Source organism: Petaurus breviceps, unplaced genomic scaffold (assembly GCF_028583685.1).
Source record: "Petaurus breviceps papuanus isolate PSGF00001 unplaced genomic scaffold, PetGlider_PUasm1.0 154, whole genome shotgun sequence".
Lineage (NCBI taxonomy): Eukaryota > Metazoa > Chordata > Mammalia > Diprotodontia > Petauridae > Petaurus > Petaurus breviceps.
The window spans coordinates 7,050,626-7,056,887 of NW_027185715.1; the positions used below are offsets into that span (position 1 = coordinate 7,050,626).

The window sequence follows — 6,262 nt, forward strand, 5'->3', positions numbered from 1 at the left end:
AGAAGAAGAAGAAGAAGAAGAAGAAGAAGAAGAAGAAGAAGAAGAAGAAGGAGAAGAAGAAGGAGAAGAAGGAGGAGAAGGAGAAGGAGAAGAAGAAGAAAGAAAAAGAAAGAAAGAAAGGAGGGAAGGAAGGAAGGAAGGAAGGAAGGAAGGAAGGAAGGAAGGAAGGAAGGAAGGAAGGAAGGAAGAAAGGAAGGAAGGAAAGAAGGAAGGAAGAAAGGAAAGAAGGAAGGAAGAAAGGAAGGAAGGAAGGAAGGAAGGAAGGAAGGAAGGAAGGAAGGAAGGAAGGAAGGAAGGAAGGAAGAAAAGAAGAAGATGATGATAGAGCTACAATTTATATAAAGCCTTAAGGTTCACAAAGTGTTTTGTATATTAACTCATTTGATCTATTCTCATCAATGATGACACCCAGACAACTAGCACTGAAACTCCCATAATGAGATTAATCGATCAATTAATCAATCACGTATTAATTATCATGTGAAATTTACTGCTCCAAGAGGTGGTGATATAAAGGTAAAGAAATTTAATAGGTTCTGCTCTCAATGACTATATTCTTTTAGATGAAATAACATGGAACATTCAATATGTTATATGCAACAATACATAATATATAACAGGTAACATGTACCTACCTATACAAGTACAAGTAGAAGAAATGAAAAAATAAATACAAGGTAGTTGAATACAACCTCATTATAGAGGGAGAGTACTGACAACAGATAATGAAAGGCTTCATTTAGAATGTAGTATTTGAATCTGGAATACAGTGTGTATCCAATAAGACCCCTATGGGTAGAAGTTATCTACCTCAAATATACTAAACACACCCTCCCAATCAAGCTATATGGGAGGGAAATCTAGCATGGGTCTTGTTATGGTCCATGGTATAAAAGGTAGTAAATCTAAGTTTAACAATAATTGTATTTAAATGAGCATTCCAAGATGTTTCTTCACTTGGAATTGAAGGGGTTCATTCTCCTAGTTTCTAACCAATGTTAATTTCTGTGGATTGCTTTGGTTGCCATTGGATGGTAAAAAGGAAGGATAAAAATGCCTCTGAGTGCTTATTCTCTCTTATCTAGAACTGTGTCCATAAGCGGATGTTCCTAAATATATTATAATTGAGACAAGGTGAGCTCTTTGACCAAGGTACATTGTGTTTCATCTGGGGATAGAAGATGGTAGTAGATAGGATCATTTGTGTGTAGCTCCATTCCTGATTAGAAACCCATATCTTGGTGGCAGAAAGTGTTTGGATATAAATAGTATCCCTAATATGAAACAGCTCCTTCATCATGCAACTGAGTCTCTATGGGGGGATGGAGGAGTATTAAAAGGTATTAACTAAAGACATGGTTCAACCCACACAAATACACTTCTGAATCACTCTCATGCCTTAAGGTTTACATAACACTTTTCTCATAACTCCAGGTTTTTTATGTTTATTTTAGAAATAATGAAAGTGAGGCTAAGGGAAGGTAATTTACTTGCCCATAGGCACATAGCAAATCAGTGCCAGAGGTGAGATTCAAATCCAGGTACTACAAGCAGTCACTTTGGGAACTCAGAAGTACTGTTATATCTCTCCAGAAGCAGACCCAGTGATTAGGCACACTCCCAAATGGGAAAAGACTAATCCTTGCCAGGAGCCAGGTATATGAGGTTGAAGTTATAGGGAAAACAAGCATGAAACATAAAGGCATGCTTATTTTATACCAGGGTGAATGTCATACCCAAATTACTAAGGCAAGTAAGGGGAACACTAGATAGTACAGGGATTTCAAGGTCTAAAACTGTACATGGAAAAAAGAAATGAAAATTCAGAGAATGCAAGTGAATTACCTATTTATGAGACTAAACCTGATTGTATTTAATTGAGAGATCAATTTCTTTTGAGGATTTTGTAATGTGAATATCACTGGTAACATTAAAGAAGAATCCAAGAGCATCCATGTTTTTAACTTGTAGCCTCATTATTTCTGATGTTTTTTCTGATCCCAACATCGTTTTGTAGTCTACTACTCCAACGGGTGATAAGAATTTTCTTCTTATTTCACTGAACACTAAGAATGAGATATTTTCTGCATTCCTCACCTTCAGATGGTGCTAACATGCCAGTTTAATAATAAATAAGGGTATTTCAAGTGTTATTTTATCATAGTCATGTCCTATTTGTCCAAAAGCACATGAAATAATCCTCTGTCAAATTAATCATGATATTTTCAAGGATAGCAGCATGAAAGTCTTCCCTTATTCCATAGTGGAAGACTTTATAGTTTGGTAAAATGTGCTAGTAGTTGCTCTGATCTAATATAGCCTTCTAGAATTTAGGACTTTCTTCACATGATCATTAGACATCAGAGTAAGACTTGTATAGAAAATATGATGAAATACAAATTTTCACTCACCAGTATTGAATGATCATCACTAGTGATCAGACTGAAAAGTGATATCTAGTGCACATTTGTGATGGAGAATAGAAGTAATAGAAGCCACAGATCCACATTCACATGACTAAGCTCCAGAGAAGGCAATCAATTGTCTTCTGACCAACCTGGGAAGATTACATGTAGGAAATAGGCTGTTAGGACCTATTTGTCCTAATGAACAAATCATTTTCACTGTTTGGTGATCTCATTCATTGCCCAATATAGAACAATAGTTTTCCCTCTAAACATATAAAACAAATAAAAAATTGTCGATAATGACGCATAGAAGAGAAATTACTCTTTCACAATACTAGAGTGCTAATTCATAAATTATGTTCCTCTAACCAAAAAGAACTATCATACTTCCCATGAGTTAATTTCTCTATACAAACTGTTGGAGGGACAGCTAGGTGGCACAGTGAATAGTCTTGAGTATTAGTCCTGGAGTAAGGAGAACCTGAGTTCAAATCTGACCTCAGACACTTGACACATTTACTAGCTGTGTGACCTTGGACAAGTCACTTAACCCCAATTGCCTTGCCTTCCCACTCAAAAAAAAATAATTGTTGGAAGAAGAACTCACCATTTGACAAAAATTGCTTGGAAAACTGAAAAGCATTTTGACAGAAAGGAGCCATAGACCAACATCTCAGTCCATATACTAAGAGAAATTCAAAACGGATAAATGATTTAGATATAAAGAATGACTTCAAAATTAAATTATGGGAGCATAGAAAAAAATTACTTGTCAGATCTATAGATAAAGGAAAATCTTGTGGCAAAGCAATGGATAGAGAGAATCACAGTAAGTAGATTAGATAATTTTGATTAAATAAAATTAAAAAGTTTTGACATATAAAAATTAATATGGACAAAAGTTAAAAAAAGAAACAGGAAACTGGAAAAAATGTTGTAGCAAGTTTCTCTGATAAAAGTTTCATTTCTGAAATTCTTAGGGAACTGAGCCTAATTTATAAAGACAAGAGCTATTACTCAATTGATAAATATTTAAAGAATATAAACAGGCAGTTTTCAGAAGAATGAATAGAAGCTATCAATTGTCACATGAAATAATATTTGAAATCACTATTTATTAAAGAAATGAACATTAAAACAACTATGATACCACCTCATATCTATCAGACTAACTAATATAGCAGAAAAAGAAAATGACAAATGCTGGAGGGAATGTGGGAAAATAGGAACACTAATGCACTGTTGGCAGAGTTCATCTAACCATTCTGGACAATAATTTGTACCCACACTCAAAAAGATAAAACTGTGTATACATTTCACTCCAGCAATACCAATTCTAGGTAAGTATCTGTAGCAGCAAGCACCCCAGCATCCCCAGGGTCGCTGCCACCACAGGTTCTTAGATCTGCTTTGTTAAAGGAAAGCAACTCAAAATGGGTTAACAAGCTTACTTTAATCAGTCAAACATGTATTGTTTACCTCGTTCAGGGGAAAAAGGTCAGCACTCCGAACTTCCTAATATACAGACAGAATTATCAAGACAGAAACAGATCAAGTAGACAGCTTTCCAAACTGTCCAACCATTACATCCATACCAAACAACATCTGGGTTTCAAAGCCGGGGGGCTCTGGACAACGGCTTCCCAGAGTTTCATCAAATCACAGAACACTTCTCAAAGTGAGCCCCAAAACAAAGCTACACATCAGGGCTTATATATCCTTCTCCTGGCTCAGAGAATGTAACAATCTTATTGACTCACTGGCCAATCAAGAAGTATCTACTGAAATACAAGCCTCCCACCCTAGGCTCCAGGTGCACTTTAGCCTAGGGCCAGGGAAGATCTTTAAAATTTACATTCCCATTACAGTATCTCAAAGAGATCAACAAGAAATAGATGTTCCTATTTATATAAGCCTTTTTATAGCAGCTCTTTTTCTTGGTGGCAAAAAATTAGAATTGAGGGGATGCCTATCAACTGTGGAAAGGCCGAACAAGTTGTTATGCACGATTGTGACAGAATACATTTTTGCTATAAGAAAAGGCTAGAAGGATTGTTTCAAGAAAAACCTGTGAAGTCTTATATGAATTGATACAAACTGAAGTGAGCAGAACCAAGAGAACATTATACATCATAAGGGCAATATTGTAAAAATGATCATCTGTGAAAGATCTGGTTATTCTTATCTAGACAATGATCCAAGACATTTTCAAAGTATTGAAGATGAAAAATGCTATACACCTCCAGAGAGAGAACTGAACTACTCTGAATGCAGAACAAAACATACTTTTTCATTTTCTGTTTCTTGTTTTTTGGTGTGTGCATTTCCTTTTGTAACATGGCTAGTATGGGCATAAGTTTTGCATGACTTCACATATATAACTGATATATTGCTTATTTTCTCAAGGGCTAAGGGAGGGGAAAGAAATAGCAATAGAATTTGTTACTCAAAAAAATTTTTAAAGAATGTTTAAAATGTTTTTAAATGTGATTGGGATACATTTAACAAAAATAAATATGTGTGTGTACACACATATTTATATGTGTATATGCATATACAAATGCATATACATATGCACATGTGTGTATCTGTATGTATGTATGTATGTATGCATGCATGTATAAAATTCCATCCAAGGCAAAACAGTATGAGTCTGGACCACAATCTCTCTTCTCCTTATGCTTAGTTAATCTCCTCCCATCTGGGGCCAAGCTTCCCTGATTAGTGGGTGAGTGAATACAATCTCACCAACCCACTATATCCAGTCATTTCTAGATAGATAATGCTTCACATCTCATTCAAGCAGCCACAATGAACCCAGTGACTAGCTGGGTAGCTTGCCATCTGCTCTGATGCCTATGGGTTATACACCTCACCATGCTTCCCTCATCTTTCTCTCAAAATAATAATCAAATCATTACTACCATTAATATTTTTTAAGTAAGAAAATTGATAGGCCATGGTTTTGCCCATTCCCTTTGACTATTAATACTCTATCTCCCTTTATTGACCTCTCCTTTGCTAAATATGCTGTCTTTTCCATTAGAATGTAAGTTCCTTCAGGGCATTTTCTACATTACTTTTACATGTTTACTAGCATCTAATGCAGATCCTGAAAGATAGTATGCACATGGAAAAACTTTTTCATTCATTCATTCATTCATTCATTCATTCATTCATTCATTCTCTACCAACTGTTTTATGTGAAGTTTCCTTCTACTTTCCTTCCTATGACCTCATGCCAATAAAATGGCCAAGATAAAAACACAAATGCTAGTAATGGCTTTGTAATATTTGTCTTGACCATTTAACATTATTCATAGTACACTAAAGCAGCAATTGTTATTCTCATATTTCTTTTAAAACAAGAAACACCCTGCAAACCTTATCAATTGAGCCAATGAAATTTTCTTGCATTTACTTATTTATATTATGTTTTTTTGTTTCCAATACCTTTTTTTTTCTTTTTACGTGCAAACTCTTCTTGATTTCTTTAACCTTTCTTCTAGCAATAAAAAAAATCTAAATTTTGTTGTAAGTTCTGATTAAAAGAAAGAGGTGACATGTTTTATTATGTTACTCCCTCTCTTTCCTTCTTTCTAAGGATTTATTTTAATTGATCACTCTTTCAGCAGTCATGTAATGTAGTTTGATTGCTGTTTCTTTTCTTTATTATTCTCTTCCAGTGAATTGTGATCTGCTAGGCTTTAATTATGATGTCCTTTAAGTGAATCAGTCTTCTCTCAGGCTTACAGATTTCATAATTTTTAGCTACTACTTCATTCTTAGTGGACTCACTAATTTTATCTGTACCCTTTTCTGGGACCTAATATACCTGTAGTTCTGGCCACCTA

At 35.0% G+C, this 6,262-nt stretch overlaps 1 pseudogene; it reads right to left on the reverse strand.

Moving 5' to 3' along the window:
* LOC138156022 (S-phase kinase-associated protein 1 pseudogene) overlaps positions 1-2,007 on the reverse strand; it is an 8,859-nt pseudogene extending 6,852 nt beyond the window's left edge.
* Positions 2,008-6,262: the final 4,255 nt, after the last annotated feature.